Source organism: Phyllobates terribilis, unplaced genomic scaffold, assembly GCF_046119375.1.
Source record: "Phyllobates terribilis strain yellow unplaced genomic scaffold, ASM4611937v1 Scaffold_12__6_contigs__length_324123572, whole genome shotgun sequence".
Lineage (NCBI taxonomy): Eukaryota > Metazoa > Chordata > Amphibia > Anura > Dendrobatidae > Phyllobates > Phyllobates terribilis.
Window position 1 is genome coordinate 32433907 of NW_027362772.1, and position 18891 is coordinate 32452797.

The following is an 18891-nucleotide window of genomic DNA, read 5'->3' on the forward strand; positions in this document are numbered from 1 at the left end:
GCTGAGGAACACTACTCTTTAAGCCAAAGCAGTGTGAAAAGTTTATTGGTTATATAGCAGATAATGTTTCCAGTCAGTTAGCCACCACCACCCTGTCTTCCACAAAGTCCTGTCTCAGTGGTCCTGAGTCTGGATCACATATTCCTCACCCTGATCCTCCTTCCTCCCACCATGCTGAGTGCCCTGAGACAAGTGCTCCCACACTTAGACACTCTGAAGAGCTGTTCTTATTTCCATTTATAGACTCTGGCCTCTCTCTCGGTCTGCTTCAAGTGGGGCAAGAGGAGATCAAATGTTGCAATGTCCAAATATTAGAGCAGCCACAGTCATGCAAAGTCGATGGTGATAAAGTGCAATTACTGTCGTAAGAGGTGGATGATTATGACAATTAGACACAATTGCCAGCAAGTCAGCAGGAGACCCACGGTACGTACATGGAAGACCAGGTGGGGGACGATGAAGTCACTGACCCAACATGGCAAAGTGAAATGCATATTGAGGACAGCAGCGCAGAGGGGGAGGGAGGCATAGCACCACAACAGGCCGGAGCAAGCAGTGAGGTGGCCACAGGCCCAAGGCAGGCAACTGTTCCCCAGAACATAAACATGAGGGAAGTTGTCAGTCCACCTGTTAGGTCTTCCAGAGTCTGGTTCTTTTTTAAAGACTGTCCAGTTAACCCCAAAAAGACGATTTGCAACATCTGATATGCCAGCATCAGCAGGGCAGCAAAACTACCAGCCTGATCACCACCTGCATGATCAGGCACATGACAGCAAAGCACTTGACTTTTTGGGCTGAATGACAGGGTCCAGAAACAGTGTCTGCGAGTGACACCACTGCCTGTTCCACTGCACTTCAATCCCCTGTTTATGGCACAGGTGAAGATGCTTCCTGCCGTGCACCTGTCATTGCACACTTGCAATCTTCACCGTCACTGTCCACATCCTTGTCCCAGCACAGCATTCATTAGTCCCTACCCCAGTCCTTGAAATACAAGCGCAAATACGCAGCCACCAACCCACATGCCGCAATACAAACTGCCACATTTCTCGACTGCTTGCACTGGAAATGTTGCCGGTTAGGCTCGCGGAGACAGAAGCTTTCTACAAGCTTTCCACAACTTCATGGTGGCAGCTGTCCCTCAGTAATTGGTCCCTAGCCGCCACTATTTCTCTCAGTGTGCTGTCCCTGCCTTACACAAGCATGTGTCCCAGAACAGTGACGTCACTTACGCAGTTAATTTGAAGGTCCACCTAACCACGGACACATGAACAAGTGCTTATGGCCAGGGACAGTACATCTCACTGATGGCACACAGGGTTAATATTATGGAAGTAGGGACCCAGTCGATCCCTGGGATGGAACACATCTTACTGACGCCGAGGATTGTGGGCCCTGAGTCATTCAGGGTTGTCCCATATTCTACAGATTCTGCACATCCTCTTCCTCTTCAGCCTCCATCTCTGAAATGACCACATGAGTGGGAAGCTGGAAGCACTGTAGCTTTGCCTTTGCCAAGCGGCAACACGCTGTGCTGAAGCTAATATGCTTAGGTTACAAACTGCACAATGTTGCAGAGTAGTGTTGAGCCACCCCCGTAGTGTTCGAGTTCGGTTCGGTTCGTCGAACACCCGTGTGTTCGCCGAACTGTTCGTCGAACTGTTCGTCGAACACCTTCGAACACCGTTAAAACCAATGGCAGGCAAACAAAAACACATAGAAACACATAGAAAACACCTTCAAAGGTGTCCAAAAGCTGAAAAACTGCTCAGAAGACACAACTAACACATGGAAAAGTGACAAGTACATATAGTCATGCGAAAAGAAAAGAGGTGGAGGAGTAAAAGGAGGGGGAGACACAGATATAGGCATGTCATGCCCTTCTAAAATCCAAAAAGTGAGAAGCCGACACGTTCAGTCCGCTCCTGTCCGTGCCACCTCCGTGTCGCCGGGTTTGTGCCAGAGCAGCGGTGAACCCTGACGGCCAGCCCCCCTCTCCCAATACTGGTGCCTGTCCGCTGGTGGGTCGAGCGAGCCCCCCTGTGGTGGAGGCAGCTCTAAGCTTTTTAATTTAAATTGTCTCTCTAATTTGAATGAATACACTTTAAATCCATTTACAAGGATCTATTGGAGGGCAAGTCTCATGCCAGCAGCCGCGTAATTCCAGCTCCAGTAGCGTCCACTAAAGCTGCTGCAGTTAAAAAGCTTTTATAAGGATCGAGCTCGGCTGTCCACCGCAAGGCATCCTACTGCCAGTCCCAGCCCCTATGCCTTGGGGTGCCTCCTGATGCTCTTCACTGAGTATCCCGTGGTCCCGAAGCATTTCCTTTGAAAAAAATAAGTGTCCAAACTACAGGTGGTGTAGCTTGCTTAACAGCCGGGATAATCCGCTGACTAGCAGACACTGCTACTAGGCACAAAGAATTTCCTGGGCTAGATGCAGTTAAAAATTTGTAATTAGATACTTTCGTTGGATGCTGAGAAAGCATTTCATAGAGTCTCCTGGCACGCCATATATGATTCTCTTAAAAAGCTTGGGGTAGGGGTCAAGGGGACCCTTTTATAGCCAAAATCACGGCCCTGTATCGCAATACGTCACCTAGGCTGAAGATAAATGGAACTGTAGCACCCTGAGGGCTCGGTTGCTACAGAGGTATTGTACCTCACCCAGAGGTGTGATATCTCACTCTCAGGTAAGGATGGAGTGTGGATCAGGACCCGACACCTGCATGCATTACACCACATTGCCGTGGGGCAGGGCGACCAATATGCCTCTGAGATGGGGACGACAGTCCCTGTCCCTGGCTGGAGTGGGGGGAGGGAACACTGAGGAAGGGGAACCCTGTAGTGCAGGAGCAAGGAGGAAGCAGTTCCTGGGTGCATTGAGAAGGGAGTATAAAAGTTGGGCACCATCTTAGTTCAGTGCAGAGAAGTCTGAGCAGAAGTGACAGGGAGCAGGGGCTCTGCATGAGCTCTGCTCCGGAGGCGGGCCTAGAAACAGAGGCCCAGGCCTGGAAGAGGGAGAAGGAAGGAAGAGGAGCAGAGAAGGCTCCAGGAACGAGGAACGAAGGGATCCCAGGGGTGCGGACGGGCGAGTCGCCACCGCACGCCCGAATCCACCTGCGTGGAGGGGTCAGGCCAAAGGGGGAGACCGGTCCCCGAAACTAGTGGAGGCAGGAAACGACCCTCAGCTAGAAACCGGAGGCTGTGACATTTTATGTGGCGCAGCCCCTCGCTACACCCGCTAGGAAGGCACCACATAGGGTCAGGGAAACTGGCGACAAGTTTACCAAGAGGAGGCCCGAGGCAGCCGGACAGAAGGGTTGGTAAGAAAGGCCAGACAAAGGACACACAAAGGGGGTCCTGTGAAGCGCTCCAAAGTTATCTGGGAGTTGTCTGAGCCCCTCACCTGGTGAGCACAGTACGACGTGGGCAGCCGTTACCTGCAGACGTGGTCTGCATAATAAGAACTGTGAGTAAAGGCCCTGGACTGCATCACTGACTCCGTGTCGTTACTGCTGCTGCCCTGCACCATCACCCCCATCCTCCGCATACACTACCTGAGGCTATACTCCTCCCGTGGGGAGTTATGCTACGCTCTGCTGCACCCACAACACCAGCCTCAGCGGTCTGCCCTGCAGCGGCGGTTCACTCTGACCGCAATCCACGGGTGGCGTAGTCGGACATTTAAACATCAAAACCACATAAATAGTTCCGCCACTGGTTTGACCAGCCTGAGCCACGGAACCGGGTCGCCGCCACGAAGACTACAACCACCAGCATCCACCAAAAAGGGTCCGGCTCCGGGTGTCCCAAGGCCCAGGGGGTGCATCAGAACATTTTCATCACCTTTCACAATCACCAATGGGACAAGGCAGGGATGTCCTCTGTCCCCTCTCTTATACATCCTAGTGACGGAGCACCTGCTCTCAACAATTCGCCATAACCCCAATATTAGGTGGATTGAGGTGGGAGGCACCGAGTACAAGTGCTCTCTATTTGCTGATGATGTCCTAGTATATATCACTCAATCACATATATCCGTCCATGCTGTTATGGCTGAAATAGATCACTTTGTTACATGGTCAAATTTTAAAATCAATGCAGCGAAGTCTGAGGCCCTCGATGTCTCCCTCCCCAAATCCATATAGGATTTCATCCAGTCCAACTTTCCCTTTGCCTGGCCCTCACAGGGAATCAAATACTTAGGAATTCCTATTCATAGAGACCTCTCCCATCTATGTTATCTTAAGTTTGGGCCCTTTATTGAACAACTCCATACAGACCACGGTTGGCAAGTTAGAACTGTAAGATTCACTACGTGAACCACTGGTGTTTTGTGGAAAAGCACATGTACACTGTGTTCCAAATTATTATGCAAAAAGTGTTTAGGAGTGATAAGGGAAGAATTTGTTTAGTTGTCAGTTAAACTCATTGATGGTGATGTGTGTCAGGGCTCTTTATATCACTGTAAGCAATTGCAGACACCTGTGCTAATTAGTTTGGCAGGTGTGTCCAATGAAAGGCAAGACTACTTAAGAAGGCTGTCTCACATTATTAAGCAGCCTACATTTTCTGCCAAAATGGGAAAGAAAAAGGATGTGTCGGCTGCTGAGAAGCAACAAATTGTGGAGTGTTTAGGTCAAGGCATGACAACAATCAACATTGTGCGATGATCAGGATGAAGTGTCTTGGCAATCAAGAAGTATGTAGCTGATTCACAGTACACACGTGTGCGTGCTGATAAGGGCAAATTGAGGACTCTTTCCTACAGGCAATTACGTCAGGTTAAAAGAGCAGCGGCAAAAAAGCCTTGTCATAGCAGCAGACAAGTTTTTGAAGCTGCTGGTGCCTCCAACGTCCCCCGAACAACAAGATGCAGGGTCCTTCAGAGGTTTGTAGCTGTGCATATGCCATCCTGTCGACCTCCTCTATCCACTTCACACAAGCAGAAACGGCTCCAGTGGGCCAAACATTACATGAAGACTGATTTCCAAACTGTTTTGTTCACGGATGAGTGCCGTGCAGCGCTCGATGGTCCAGGTGGATGGAGTGGAGGATGGCTGGTTGATGGACACCCCACGCAAACACGGCTACAGCGCCAACAAGGAGGAGGTGGAGTAATGTTTTGGGCTGGAATCATGGGGAGAGAGATTGTCGGCCCCTTTAGGATCCCTGAAGGCGCTAAAGATGAACTCCATAATGTATGTGGATTTTCTCAAACAGCACTTCCTGCCATGGTTCAAGAAGAAGAACCGTGTATTTCACAGCAAGATCATTTTTTTGCATGATAATGCACCATCTCATGCTGCACATAAAACATCTGCATCTCTGGCTGATATGGGCATAAAAGGGGACAAACTTATGGTGTGACCCCCATGCTTCCCTGACATCTACCCCATTCAGAACCTCTGGAGCATCATCAAAAGGAGTGTCTATGATGGCGGGAGGCAGTTCACATCTAAGCAACAGCTCTGGGAGGGTATTCTGTCCTCATGCAAAACAATTGAAGCAGAAACCATCCAAAACCTGACAAATTCAATGGACGAGAGAGTTCAGAAGCTCCTTTCGAACAAGGGGTCCTATGTGAAAATGTAACATCACCTAGAATAAAGTTTTGAGTTGAAAACTGTTTGATTTCAGTTTCTAATAACCTGCTAATGCTTATAATTTCAAAAATGACCATTTTTTGGTCTTTATTAAAATGAAAAGGTTGATTGAAAAGTTTGGGGGATCTAAGAGTGTGGCAACCCAGTAGTCATGATTACTTTGAATTCTGACAATATGAGGGTCATGTTGCAGGTAGTGCAGCAAGAAGGCACTTATGTGTCTTGCGCATCTCGGAGCCCCAAAATTATTTTCCGGGCTAGATGCAGCTAAAAATTATTATTAATTTTAAATCTGGTGGAGCTTAGTATAGATGGCCTAATAAGATCAGTGCTGCACACTGCTACAAAGCCCAAATTATTTTCCAGTCAAGATACAGATAAACATGATTAGTAATTTTAATTCTGGTGGAGCTTATTATAGATGGCCTAATAGAATCAGTGCTGCACACTGCTACAAAGCCCAAATTATTTTCCAGCCAAGATACAGATAAACATGATTAGTAATTTGAAAGCTTAAAACGGTTGGTAGGGTGATTTTAACCAATCATCAAGCTTTTACTCTCCCCAGGATGATACAGGGGTAGAAAAGTAGTTTCGGATCCATGATTTGTTCATCTTTATGAACGTGAGTCTGTCTACATTATCAGTGGAGAGCCGCGTGCGCTTATCTGTCAGCACACCACCAGCAGCGCTGAGCACACGTTCAGACAGAACGCTGGCTGCGGGGCATGACAAGATCTCCAAGGCGTAAGTGGCTAGCTCCGGCCATTTATCCAGATTGGAAGCCCAAAAAGAGCAAGGGTCCAGTGACACAGTCATGGCTTCAATGTTTACTTGGAGATACTCCTGTACCATCGTCTCTAGTCGTTGACTATGTGTCAGACTTCTTGTCTCCTGTGGCCTTGCAAAGGATGGGCTAAAAAAGTGGTGAAATGATTCCGCAAAATTGTTGTTACCAGCAGATACTGTGGTTCTGTTATGGTTTGAGTGCTGAACACTTGTCGGTCCCACGGTTGGCAAGTTGGAACTGTGAGATTCACTACGTGCACCACTGGTGTTTTGTGGAAAAGCACATGTAAGATTCTGCAACAGTCTCTGCTGATACTCCTGCATGCGTGCATCCCTTTCTATGGCAGGAATAATTTCTGCAAATTTACTTTTGTACCGGGGATCTAACAGTGTGGCAACCCAGTAGTCAGGATTATTTCTAATTCTCACAATTCGAGGGTCATGTTGCAGGTAGTGCAGCAAGAAGGCACTAATGTGTGTTGCGCATCCAGGAGCACCAAGTCCCTGTTGTGTTGGTGGCGAGGTAACAAACATGCTTCCTTCCTCTGTCCTCTCCCCCCAACCTCGCACAACAGAAATGTTATCAAGGTCTCCCTCATCTGATGCGTCTTCCATCAGTCCGTCCTCCACTTCTTCCTGGGCTCCTGCATCTTCCTCACTAGTTTGGCTGCTACCATGCACCTTGGTAAAACCATCTCCCCCACCCTCACATGCCTGCCGCCTTGGTGCTGCCGACCGTCTGGACCTTGCAGATGTTAGCCCTTCCGCATACAACTCCTCCTCCTCTACTTCCTCCACCTCCTCTTGTGCCACCACCTGACTCCGAATTCTGTTTAACATGTGCTCCAGCATGTAAATCACCGGAATAGTCATGCTGATAATGGCATCGTCAGCACTAAACATCTTCTTCGCCATTTCAAAACTGTGCAGAAGGGTGCATAGGTCCCTGATCTGAGACCACTTCTCCAGCGTGATTTGCCCCACCTCTGGATCTCGTTGGCCCAGGCTATACGTCAGAACGTATTGCACCAGGGCTTGTCGGTGCTGCCACAGTCGCTGCAACATGTGCAGAGTTGAATTCCACCAGGTAGGCACATTGCATTTTAGCCGGTGAAGTGGCAGGCCCAACGACTTCTGTAGAGATGTAAGTCGCTGAGCTGCGGGATGCGAACGGCGGAAGTGAGCACACAGCGACTGTGCCCTCTGCAGAAGGCCATCTAGTCTGGGATAGTGGGCTAAAAATTGCTGGACAACCAGGTTCAACACGTGAGCCATACAAGGCACGTGTGTGACATTGCCCCGGCGAAGGGCCGCACCCAGGTTTGCAGCATTGTCGCACACGGCCTTCCCTGATTTCAGGTCCAGTGGAGACAACCATTCATGAAATTGGTTCTCCAGAGCTGACCACAACTCCTCAGCTGTGTGACTCACATTTCCCAGACATTTCAAAGTAAAAACCGCCTGATGACGTTGATCCCTACTGCCAGCATAGTAAGGAGGTGTGCAGGATCCCTTCTGCGCAGTTAGAAAGCTTGTGGCATGACCAGACAGGCTTTGGGTGCAGGTGGAAGACCGAGAGGAGGTTGAGGAGGCAGAAGCAGTGGAGGAACTTTGACATAAAGAGGATTGACGCACAACTCGTGGGGACGGCAAGACTTGGACAGCAGCCCCTTGTCCTGCTGTCACCATAGTTACCCAGTGCCCAGTCAACGACATGTAACGCCCCTGTCCATGCCTACTCGTTCAATTGTCTGTGGTGAAATGCACCCTGTCACACACAGAGTTTCTCAAAGAAGCGGTGATGTTGTGTGCGACATGCTGGTGGAGCGCAGGCACACCTTTCTTTGAGAAGTAGTGCTGACTGGGCATCTGGTACTGGGGCACTGCGACGGACATAAGGTCTCGAAAATCCTCTGTGTCCACCAGGCGGAAAGGCAGCATTTCTGTAGCCAAGAGCTTGCAGATGGTGAAATTCAACCTCTTAGCTTTCTCATGGCTAGGAGGAAATGGTCTTTTACTTGTCCACATCTGAGGGACCGAGGGCTGGCTATTGTGCTTAGACGGGGTTGATAAGGGTGTCCCCAGAAAATTGCCGGTCTGTGAGGAAGATGCAGGCGGATATGTTAGGTTGCCTTGATCCAAAGGTGGTGCTATCGATGTCGGACAGCGCTCAACACCAGCTGGTGTTAGAACCTCCAAAGAAAATGATGACCTACCAATCACGCTGGCTGTTGCGGGTAAAGAGGTGGCAGGTCTGCGCCCCAAAACAGGTGTGACTGCTGTCCCCCCAGTCACAGAGGATGAAGAGGCCGCGGATGCACAAGATATGGCAGACGGTGGTTGTCCCGGCCGGCTAGGCCACATTGTAGCACACTGAGCTTCCCACTGCAACTTATGCTTCATGTCCATGTGCCGGTTCATGCATGAAGTACTCAAACTATGTATTTTTTGGCCTCTACTTAGCTTTTGCTGACAAATGTTACAGATAACACGAGTTGGGTCATCTTTATCGATCTGAAAAAATGCCCAGGCTATGCAAGGTTTAGCACCCATGCGACCTGAAGAGCCACAACGACTTGTGGTGAGAGGCAGAGTTGTGTTTGAGGATGCAGTTGTTGACGTGCTTCCAGTACTACGTCTCTGTCCAGGAAGGCGCAACCTGACCTCGTCGTCACTAGCATCTTCCTCCACCTCCTCTGCTGACCTCATCTCTTGGCTGACTGTGTGTTGACAGTAAGTGGGATCTCCAACCTCATCATCATCACCCTGTGCGTTATCACACCCGTCGTCCTCAGAGCCAACCTGTTCCTGCCCTGACAAAAAACTAAAGTTGTCGCTCCAATCAGGTATTTGAGTCTCATCATCGTCTTCCTCATTGTCTCCACCAACAGGAGTTACAGTTTGGGAATGAGGGTCTACATTATGGTCAGAACCTTCTGCGTCTGGTCCTGGATCGAACTCATAAAGATTATGGACATCAGTGCAGATCATTTCCTCGTCTGTATTCACAGAAGCGCTGGAGTCGACCTCTGATTCCCGGGCTATAGTATGAGTAAACAGATCTGCAGACTCAACCATCTGTTCTACCTCATACTCAGACGGGCAGCTGGAGATTTGGGAGCTGTGAGGAAGCAAGTGCGATTGGGGTGACACCTTTGAGGACTGGAGTATTTGTGATGTTGAAGTTGATGTGGAGGAGAGCCCACTTAAAGGAGCACTAAATATCCGTTGAAGCACTTGCTGTTTTTGTGCCTCATCTGGAATTTGTAGCGATTGGCGTGGCCGTAAGAAAGGGATCTTATCACATTGTCCGCTAAAAGAAGTAGACATTTTTGTTTGGCTGGAAGATGGTCTTTCTTCTGCAGATGTTACTGTTGCTTTAACACCTACCCCACGGACACAACCTTTTTTCCCCTTCCCAACACGCCTATTCCTCTTTCCACCAGCAGCAGGCCTTTTTCCACTCATTTTGGTGGTTAGCTAGTTCACAACTCTGGAGTTGTTTGGTCAAAAAAACAATGGATGGGAACCGAGCAGAGCTGAGTGGCCAAACTGTGGTATTAGGCCAAAACTATTGGCTGGGTTAGAAAAAAATTATATTCAATTTGCAACCTGATGGAGGTCAGTATAGATGGACTAATAGAACAAGTCCCACACACAGCTAGAAGCCCAAATATTTTTTCAGAGGTAGATGCAGAAAAAAATTGTATTCCGTTTGCAACCTGATGGAGGTCAGTATAGATGGACTAATAGAACAAGTCCCACACACAGCTAGAAGGCCAGATATTTTTTCAGAGGTAGATGCAGATAAAAATTATTTTTAATTTGCAGCCTGATGGAGGTCAGTATAGATGGACTAATAGAGAAAGTCCCACACACTGCTAGAAGGCCAAAAATTTTTTCAGAGCTAGATGCAGACAAAAAAATATTTTTAATTTGCAAGCTGATGGAGGTCAGTATAGATGGACTAATAGAGAAAGTCCCACACACTGCTAGAAGGCCAAAAATTTTTTCAGAGCTAGATGCAGACAAAAAATTATTTTGAATTTGCAACCTGATGGAGGTCAGTATAGATGGACTAATAGAGAAAGTCCCACACACTGCTAGAAGGCCAAATATTTTTTCAGAGCTAGATGCAGACAAAAAATTATTTTTAATTTGCAACCTGATGGAGGTCAGTATAGATGGACTAATAGAGAAAGTCCCACACACTGCTAGAAGGCCAAATATTTTTTCAGAGCTAGATGCAGATATAAATTATTTTTAATTTGCAACCTGATGGAGGTCAGTATAGATGGACTAAAAGAGAAAGTCCCACACACTGCTAGAAGGCCAAATATTTTTTCAGAGCTAGATGCAGAAAAAAATTATATTCAGTTTGCAACCTGATGGACGTCAGTATAGATGGACTAATAGAACAAGTCCCACACACAGCTAGAAGGCCGAATATTTTTTCAGAGGTAGATGCAGATAAAAATTATTTTTAATTTGCAGCCTGATGGAGGTCAGTATAGGTGGACTAATAGAGAAAGTCCCACACACTGCTAGAAGGCCAAATATTTTTCAGAGCTAGATGCAGATATAAATTATTTTTAATTTGCAATCTGATGGAGGTCAGTATAGATGGACTAATAGAGAAAGTCACACACTGCTAGAAGGCCAAATATTTTTTCAGAGCTAGATGCAGAAAAAAATTATCTTCAGTTTGCAACCTGATGGAGGTCAGTATAGATGGACTAATAGAACAAGTCCCACACACAGCTAGAAGGCCAGATATTTTTTCAGAGGTAGATGCAGATAAAAATTATTTTTAATTTGCAGCCTGATGGAAGTCATTATAGATGGACTAATAGAGAAAGTCCCACACACTGCTAGAAGGCCAAGTATTTTTTCAGAGCTAGATGCAGACAAAAAATTATTTTGAATTTGCAACCTGAAGGAGGTCAGTATAGATGGACTAATAGAGAAAGTCCCACAAACTGCTAGAAGGCCAAATATTTTTTCAGAGCTAGATGCAGACAAAAAATTATTTTGAATTTGCAACCTGATGGAGGTCAGTATAGAAGGACTAATAGAGAAAGTCCCACACACTGCTAGAAGGCCAAATATTTTTTCAGAGCTAGATGCAGATATAAATTATTTTTAATTTTCAACCTGATGGAGGTCAGTATAAATGGACTAATAGAGAAAGTCCCACACACTGCTAGAAGGCCAAATATTTTTTCAGAGCTAGATGCAGAAAAAAATTATATTCAGTTTGCAACCTGATGGAGGTAAGTATAGATGGACTAATAGAACAAGTCCCACACACAGCTAGAAGGCCAGATATTTTTTCAGAGGTAGATGCAGATAAAAATTATTTTTAATTTGCAGCCTGATGGAGGTCAGTATAGATGGACTAATAGAGAAAGTCCCACACACTGCTAGAAGGCCAAATATTTTTTCAGAGCTAGATGCAGACAAAAAATTATTTTTAATTTGCAACCTGATGGAGGTCAGTATAGATGGACTAATAGAGAAAGTCCCACACACTGCTAGAATGCCAAATATTTTTTTCAGAGCTAGATGCAGATATAAATTATTTTTAATTTGCAACCTGATGGAGGTCAGTATAGATGGACTAAAAGAGAAAGTCCCACACACTGCTAGAAGGCCAAATATTTTTTTCAGAGCTAGATGCAGAAAAAAATTATATTCAGTTTGCAACCTGATGGAGGTCAGTATAGATGGACTAATAGAACAAGTCCCACACACAGCTAGAAGGCCAAATATTTTTTCAGAGGTAGATGCAGATAAAAATTATTTTTAATTTGCAGCCTGATGGAGGTCAGTATAGATGGACTAATAGAGAAAGTCCCACACACTGCTAGAAGGCCAAATATTTTTCAGAGCTAGATGCAGACAAAAAATTATTTTGAATTTGCAACCTGATGGAGGTCAGTATACATGGACTAATAGAACAAGTCCCACACACAGCTAGAAGGCCAAATATTTTTCAGAGGTAGATGCAGATAAAAATTATTTTTAATTTGCAGCCTGATGGAGGTCAGTATAGATGGACTAATAGAGAAAGTCCCACACACTGCTAGAAGGCCAAATATTTTTTCAGAGCTAGATGCAGACAAAAATTATTTTGAATTTGCAACCTGATGGAGGTCAGTATAGATGGACTAATAGAGAAAGTCCTACACACTGCTAGAAGGCCAAATATTTTTTCAGAGCTAGATGCAGACAAAAAATTATTTTGAATTTGCAACCTGATGGAGGTCAGTATAGATGGACTAATAGAGAAAGTCCCACACACTGCTAGAAAGCCAAATATTTTTTCAGAGCTAGATGCAGACAAAAAATTATTTTTAATTTGCAACCTGATGGAGGTCAGTATAAATGGACTAATAGAGAAAGTCCCACACACTGCTAGAAGGCCAAATATTTTTTCAGAGCTAGATGCAGATAAAAATTATTTTTAATTTGCAACCTGATGGAGGTCAGTATTGATGGACTAATAGAACAAGTCCCACACACTGCTAGAAGGCCAAATATTTTTTCAGAGCTAGATGAAGAAAAAAATTATATTCAGTTTGCAACCTGATGGAGGTCAGTATAGATGGACTAATAGAACAAGTCCCACACACACTAGAAGCCCAAATATTTTTTCAGAGGTAGATGCAGATAAAAATTATTTTTAATTTGCAACCTGATGGAGGTCAGTATAGATGGACTAATAGAGAAAGTCCCACACACTGCTAGAAGGCCAAATATTTTTTCAGAGCTAGATGCAGACAAAAAATAATTTTGAATTTGCAACGTGATGGAGGTCAGTATAGATGGACTAATAGAACAAGTCCCACACACTGCTAGAAGGCCAAATATTTTTTCAGAGCTAGATGCAGAAAAAAATTATATTCAGTTTGCAACCTGATGGAGGTCAGTATAGATGGACTAATAGAACAAGTCCCACACACTGCTAGAAGCCCAAATATTTTTTCAGAGCTAGATGCAGAAAAAAATTATATTCAATTTGCAACCTGATGGAGGTCAGTATAGATGGACTAATAGAATGATGCTATGCCCAAAAGATTTTACTTCACTAGGTGCAGTAAAAAAATTGGTATTCTATACACAGGTGGTATATCTTGCAACACAGATAGGCTACTCCACTGACTAACACACTCTGCAATAGGCCAAAAAGGATTAGCTTTGCTAGATTCAGCCAAATGCTTTGAAAAAAACTTGCACAGCACTGGCACAGACCTGCCTGGCAAAAACTGATAGGAACTGATGTAACCTAGTCCTGAAAAGGACTGCAATTACAATTAGTCTTTACTCCCACAATCTATCTATTTAAGAGCACAGACCTGCCTGATAAAAGTCGTAGGAAATGCTGTAACCTACTCCTTAAAAGGACTGCAATCACAACTATTCCCTACTCCCAAGCTATCTGTATATTTGTGCGAAAATTGGCTTGAAATTAACAAGGTATAGCGCACACAGCAACAGCGGTGCCGTCTAACATGCAGCTGCAGCAGTGAGAAAATGGTGGCGACGGGGAAAATGGCTTGGTCTTATAGGGCAAGGACATGTGACATACACTGCCAATGACACATGCCCTTGCTTGTGTGAAAAAAAGCACTTCGCTCCGTGTGTGCACTGCTGATAGGCTGACAGATTGCACCTCCCCACTGTAAATGCGGGAAAGAGAAAAAAAAATGGAGATCTTCATTATTTCTGCAGAGATCCATCCCCTGCCCCTCCCTCCACCCCCCTGTACACTCAAACTGCATATTAACATTAATTTTCATCATTACTGAGAAAAAATCCAGTTATGATTTTGGTGCACGAACAGTTATCGAACATAACCTCGAACAGCCGAATTTTTCTCAAATCGTTCGTGTTCGCCGAACGGCTCGAACACCGCCCAAAACAGCTCGAATTTGAGATTGGCGAACAGTTCGAGTCGAACAACGCTCATCTCTATTGCAGAGTTGTTAAAAGCTCTAAAAGAGCAGGAAGATCTGTGACTGTCACCGCTGAACCTACAGCCAGGCACGGTCGTGTGTGACAATGGCCGGAACCTGGTGGCGGCTCTGAGGCTTGGAAACCTCACACACGTAAATGAAATAAAATGAAGAATTAAATAAAAAAAAATGGCGTGGGCTCCCATGTCATTATCATAACAAGCAGAAGGAAAGATGACTGCTGGGGGCTGATATTACAAGCCGGGGAGGGGGCCATTAGCCAAATATGTTCCCTGGCTATTAATAGCAGCTCACAGCTGTTTGCTTGGCCTTTACTGGCTAAATTACTTTGGGAACCCAGAAAAAAATTTACATAGTGTCCCCCTTTAAAATCTAACCAGTAAAGGCTAAACAGACAGCTGTGAGCTGATATTAATAGCTAGGATAGGGGCCATTTATCCAGGCCCCCTCTGAGGCTGATAACATTAACTCTCAGCAGACCCAGAAACGGCACAAATCCACAAGATGCACCAATTCTGGCACTTAGCCTCGCTCTTCCCACTGCCATGGAGCAGTTGCGAGTGGGTTAATAGGATAGGCTTCTTGTCAGCCTTGTATTGGCAGCTGACATGAAGCCCAGGTTAGTAATGGAGAGGCGTCTATATACTCACACAGCCCCCGAATCCCTCGATCTTCTATAAAAAAAACAAAAATAAAAAACAACCATATCCCTCACCTGTCTGCCATCATGATAATCCAGATTGTCTCACGGCGATCCGGGTCACTTCTACAGCAGGGACATCAGCAATCACTGATGTCACTGCTGTAGAAGACAGCACTGTACACTGACAGGAGTGTAATCACTCCTACCAGTGTATAGTGCTGTGCTGCTTATGGGGCTGAGGTCACATGAGTTCAAACAGCTGATGATCTCACTTATGGCAATAGTGCTGTGTGGAAAAATTCCCACACAACACTAATAGTGTAAGTCAGGTCCCGAAGCTCTCAACTGATCATCAGCTGTTTGAACTCCGGTGACCTCAACAGCTTCTTGCGATACACTGCAGGAGCCATAGCTCCTGTCAGTGTATCCCCAGCTGCCTGTTAGGACGGTCACATCTCTGGATGTGGCCATGCTATCAGTGAGATCGTTGTGGTACCCTAATTATATGGACTACGGTGGACAGGTGAGTATGAGGTTGTTTTACTATTTTACCTTTATTGCAGAAGAGCATGAGCTTCAGGGAATAGCTGTAAGGTGAGTATAGAGTGCTCTTTATTTATATATGTAGTATAGAGTGCTCTTTTTTTATTTTTTACAGGGGATGAGAACATCAGGGTTAAGGTGCAGGTAAGTGATAGGTGAGTATAATGTGTTTATTATTTTTATTTAAATATTTATTTTAACATTTTTTTTAACTTTTACTGCGCAAGCGCTCTGTTGAGAGATTGCTTCTCCCATCAGCTGCACTTGTGTACAGTAACAGGAGGCGCCAGATGATAGGGTTAGTAGTCCCATCATCCGGCGCCTGTGACTTGCGGTAAACTTTTTACCGTTGATCACTGTCACAGCTGTGGGGATCACGCTGACAGCTGACAACATGATTCCCCCAGCGCTGTGACCGGAGGTAACGATATTACCGCAGGTCACTGTCACAGCTGCGGGGATCATGCTGACAGCTTACAGCATGATCCCTGCAGCACTGTTACCGGCGGTAACGATCTTCTGGTCACAGACCCTGATTCCCATGCTGTCATGCAGATGACAGCGTGGAAATCAGCGATGTTCGTGTTCGGGTTCATGATCGGGAGCCCGAACACGAACATTTTTTTTTTATGTTTGTGTTTCTTTGCCGAACCCAAGCATCAAAACATTTGCTCATCTCTAGCTAAGGGGTTTTTAGTCCCAATGTTGCAATCAGTTATGTGAGGTTTAAGATGCAAAAGTTATTGTCACATAGAGCAGGTTCCAGATCATCTTTGAAAATCAAAAGCAGGTTTCTTCTCCTCTTCTTCAAGTTCAAGAGAAAACAGCGACCAAGTTGGGTTGTATGAAATTACTTCTTAGAAGTCGCACCTCAGATTTGCGCTACACAAGCAGATTGGTATGAGAGACCCTAGCCTAAGGATGGACCACCACACTTGGGCCAGTGTTTGGTGTTTGGCGCTCCAGGATGAATTTTGCCAGTCAGCCGCTGATCAGTAGATATGTAAAAGTCAAGCGATATGAGCGTAATGAATCACTTGGAATCACTATTACAATGCTGAATCTGGAATTTTCCTTTAACAAGTGGTTTATCCTGTGTGTGTGAGAAAAATGGCACATGCTTTTTGCATGTGATTGAGCAAGATACAGTGATGGGCATCGTAAATGTACCTCTTTTTAATGTATATGGATGTAATTTTAAAAAACAGCATTTTATATGGACTTTTCAAAATAATACTGAAAAATTTGTAAATAATTGGTTATTATTTATTCTGTATATACTGTACGCCACCAGACTGCTGCGCCCTAGGCTATGGCCTAGGTTGGTCTTACAGAAAATGCTTCCGCTCCTACCTCAGCCTGTCACCCACACTAGACAAGCGGCCTCTAGTGGTAGCCATAATCTGTCATCATCATCATTCCTAAACGGACCATATTCAAGCTTCCATGCAAGCTTGTTCTGATTTTCCTAGCATCTTTTTGATTGATGGGGATCACAGTAGTAAAGACTAACCTTATAATGACTTAACAGAGCCCTCAGTGGAAATCCCAATGCTTTGTCTTCACACCAAAATATAAACCATGATGTAGCGCAACAAATTCTGAGTTAAAGGAAGATCTATTATTTGTAATAGAGGATGTTGCACATTTCAGGAATTACATTAAAACAAGAAACTTCCTCTTGTGTCATATGCAGAAAATTCAGTTGCCTTGTTGTCCTCAGGGCTTGGCATGTAAGTAATAATTCATTAATTGTAGCATTAGAATATCAGTTACCAGATCTGCAAGCAGAGATCATTCTGGTATTTGTTATATCTGTAAATACTGACGTCTAATACAATGTAATTTTCTGATGTGATACATTATCTGCTCCTTGTTATCTAATCAGTGGATGTGCTGAAATTATCAGATTGGAACTCAAGAAATGTATCTACAGCACCAGCTGATTGTTATCTATTCAATGTATGTGACTTTGTGCTGAAATTTAACTCAATGTGCAAGTGGGAAAGATTTTGGAGCAAATGCAAAAATAGTTTTACAAATATTTGTATGTATCATTAGGCAGAGTAAGAAAAGAGAGAAACTAAGAAGATGTTTTAATGATACCAGGAAAAGAGAACTTGATAAATTGATACATTCTTGATAAATTCTACAAATAGAAAGATTTTTTTCTCACAATTACTTTATTGAAACAAACTTGTAATCAAAGTTGAGTAAATATTGACCAAAATACAAAAAAGCATTCCAGACAGAAGTGGTAAACAAAACTTTTTACATCAAATCTTATTCTCCACAAATCCCATTGAATGCTCAATGAGATCCCCAACGATAAGCAAATTATACCCGATTCTATAAATAAAAGATAGTTTACTACCTGGGGACAAAAGAACTTTATTCATTTACAGCTTTTTTTATGTGTCTCTGACGGATTTCAAACTTGTAGTCTTGGACACAGGGGGGGATAGGGAGACACAGGCTGCATTGCAACAAATTGGAGGATTTTCTCAGCAATATTTTATTGACCTAATAGTATTATTCTTAAAAAAAACAGTAGCAATCACTGAATTCCTTTTTCCGTCTCTTATTCAAAACACCATCTTTTGCTGGATCTCTCCTTCTTCTGTAGAAAATGTGAACTTTAGCACAAAAATGTTGAAACTTATAGAATTCCTGTTTTTTTCTGTAGTTATGGCAGTGGTCAGAATGCTGAGCTGTGTATAACCCCCCCCCCCCCCCATACCACTGATTGGCCTCTTACAGTGTACATTTTACATTGTTGGCAAGCTACCAATCAGCAATGCGGGTAGAGTAACACAGATTAGCCTGACTGGTCTGTATGTGACACCTAGTGAGGAATGCTGGAAAACAGGCATTCCTCACATGTATTAAAGCTGTCAAACAGTCGCAAATCATGTTCCCGGATTGACGAAAACTTAACCCCCGAGCACGCTGAAGATAATAGGTGCTCGCACGAGCATGCTCGAAAATCTCGAGCAACGAGCATGCTTGATCATCACTAGTAAAGAGGGAAAAATCTGATTGAAACAATGAAATATTGGGAAGCAATGAGTTGTAACTAGAGTAGGATAAAAATGTTGGGAAAAGTTTATAAGCTTATGCATGAAAGGATGGAGATGATAATGGAGCCAAGCTATTCCTTGTGTTTGGAGAGTGTTGGAGTGTAGATGGCGAAGATAATGAAACTATAAATTTGGGCCACTGAGTTTCAGTCAAGCGATGAGTAGTTTGGCCTACCAATTAATGTTAAAAGTTAAAAGCAAGGATCTGTCTGCGGGTTTTTGCTATGTAATCTTATAGCAGCATGATG

At 44.5% G+C, this 18891-nt stretch overlaps 1 protein-coding gene across 2 annotated transcripts in view; it reads left to right on the forward strand.

Moving 5' to 3' along the window:
* Nucleotides 1–17193: 17193 nt before the first annotated feature.
* Nucleotides 17194–18891, forward strand: part of LOC141172990 (myelin-associated glycoprotein-like) — a 67171-nt gene continuing 65473 nt past the window's right edge. For both annotated transcript variants that reach the window (XM_073657604.1, XM_073657605.1), the window contains exon 1: nucleotides 17194–17296. The gene's annotated coding sequence lies outside the window, so the exon portion shown is untranslated. The remainder of the gene's footprint in view (nucleotides 17297–18891) is intronic.